The sequence below is a fragment of the Theobroma umbraticum genome, unplaced genomic scaffold (genome assembly GCF_002168275.2).
Source record: "Theobroma umbraticum cultivar Fairchild unplaced genomic scaffold, ASM216827v3 scaffold_4.1, whole genome shotgun sequence".
Lineage (NCBI taxonomy): Eukaryota > Viridiplantae > Streptophyta > Magnoliopsida > Malvales > Malvaceae > Theobroma > Theobroma umbraticum.
The window spans coordinates 6419577-6422399 of NW_018397258.1; positions in this window are offsets into that span (position 1 = coordinate 6419577).

Consider the following 2823-nt stretch of genomic DNA (forward strand, 5'->3'; position numbering starts at 1 on the left):
TTCCAGCTTTTGATTGAATTAGACTTAAACTCTACTATGCTTACTTAGCTCTCCTGGTTTTGCTCCAACATTCATCTAACTAGTTACAACAGATGCCTAACTCAGTATACATGCTGACCAGGTTTTTCTCTAACTCTTTAAGGCTTTTTCTCAACTCGATTGAATTAGACTTAAACTCTATTATGCTTACTTAGCTCTCCTGGTTTTGCTCCAACATCCATATAATTAGTTACAACATATGCCTAACTCAGTATGCATGCTGACCAGGTTTTTCTCTAACTCTTTGAGGTTTTTTCTCAACTCCCTGATTTGGTGCAACATTCACTTTATTTGATGCAACGTTCACTTCATTCTTGACCTATAAATACAGCCTCACACCCTCACTCACAACACACACCAAAGCTTCTCATCTTTTAAGTCTTCTCTGTTTATTTTCTCTACTTCTTTGCTTTCTTTATTGGGTTTCACTTCACTCTCTACCTATAAATACAGTTTCACACCCTCACTCACAACACACACCAAAGCTTCTCATCTTTTAAGTCTTCTCTGTTTATTTTCTCTACTTCTTTGCTTTCTTTATTGGGTTTCACTTCACTCTCTACCTATAAATACAGTTTCACACCCTCACTCACAACACACACCAAAGCTTCTCATCTTCTAAGTCTTCTCTATTTATTTTCTCTGCTTCTTTTCTTTCCTTGTTGAGGTGTAAACTATAAAGAAGGATCTGTTGAATCTTGGAGGATAACCACTACAATCTTTTTGCACCGAGTTTTACATTTCGAAGGGATGAAAATTATCCTTGAAGATAGTAATAGCACGCCTCAAACTTCATTGTGTTCTTACTTGCTTTATTTTATTTTCATTTATTTTCCAATTCCTTCTAACAATAACTATTAAATAATGTTTCTAAATTAACCAAGACCTATCCAACAAAGCTCTAAGATAAACCCCTTCTTCTAAAAATTTAACGAATTAATTCTCATCATCTAGGTCAACTATTGTGAATCTCCCTATGTGATTGGAGATCCCGTGAATTAGGTTCATATGGGTAATAACATGTTATTTGTTGATAAATTAATGCACTATTGAAATTGTTGTCCCTCCTATGGTATGTGAGTAGTGCAAAACTACAATATAAGAGAGGTTGAGTTAAACTCTTAATGAATTTCATATCCCTTATGGGTAATGTATTATATTACAAAATACACTTGATGGAATCAACCTGTATAAGTGTGATGTGGAGCAGTTCCTATGAGAATTGTGGTAAATTCTCTAGAGCATTTATGAATAACTCGGCATGCGCTTGGTCTATTCGTGCAAAAATCGTGTTAAATAGCAGAAATTGTGAAGGTGTAATGTGATTGATGAAAGCTACATTTCACATAAAGAATTTTGGTTCATATAAGTTACAAACTTCAACAAAATTCTGTGACTTATGTTTCATTCTTTCTAGGAATGGTTTATAGCTCAAAAAGCACCAGTCCCGATGCATTACATTCAAAAGAAATTTAACCCAGTAAAACTTCCTATAAAACCTTACGAAATATGTGGGGGATTGTTAGAAAATAGTGTATTTTATAAGGTTCAAACATCCCTCATTGCCAAGATATAAGAAAGGTGAATGCCTTATATATGAAAAGCCACTATAAGCTTGTTACAACCAAGGAAAATGGAGTGGGCTCACACGAACAAAACATTGGACCAAACTTTGAGAAATTTCAAATTTCCTTTCCTGCATGCAAATATACACATAGGCTATGCCCAAGTGAATTTTTGTACCTTGGCTTTAATTTTTTTTTAAAGCTTTTTCAGCTTTTGATTGAATTAGACTTAAACTCTACTATGTTTACTTAGCTCTCCTAGTTTTGCTCCAACATCCACCTGACTAGTTACAACATATGCCTAACTTAGTATACATGCTGATCAGGTTTTTCTCCAACTCTTTGAGGCTTTTTCTCAACTCGATTGAATTAGACTTAAACTCTACTATGCTTACCTAGCTCTCCTGGTTTTGCTCCAACATCCATCTAACTAGTTTTAACATATGCCTAACTCAGTATATATGCTGACTAGGTTTTTCTCTAACTCTTTGAGGCTTTTTCTCAACTCCTTGATTTGGTGCAGCGTTCACTTCATTCTTGACCTATAAATACAGCCTCACACCCTCACTCATAACACACACCAAAGCTTCTCATCTTCTAAGTCTTCTCTGTTTATTTTCTCTACTTATTTGCTTTCCTTATTGGGTTTCACTTCACTTTCTGCCTATAAATACAGCTTCACACCCTCACTCACAACACACACCAAAGCTTTTCATCTTCTAAGTCTTCTCTATTTATTTTCTCTACTTCTTTTCTTTCCTTGCTGAGTTCTTTTTTTTTCTATTCCTGCCATCGCTTATTAGTTTGTGCAAACTATAAGGAAGGGTCTGTTGAATCCTAAAGGATAACCGTTACAATCCTTTTGCACCGAGTTTTACATTTCGAAGGGATAAAAATTATCCTTGAAGACAGTGATACCACACCTCAAACTTTATTGTATTCTTACTTGCTTTGTTTTATTTTCATTTATTTTTCAATTCCTTCTAACAATAACTATTAAATAATGTTTCTAAATTAACCAAGGCCTATCCAACAAAGTTCTAAGATAATCCCCTTCCTCTAAAAATTTAACGAATTAATTCTCATCATCTAGGTCAACTATTGTGAATCTCCATCCAGATGTTCATAGAGTTTGAATTCTTGCATTCAAGATTCTATAAGACAGTAGGGGCCTTAACAATCTTACCACCACAGACTTGTCCCATTACTTGGATAATTC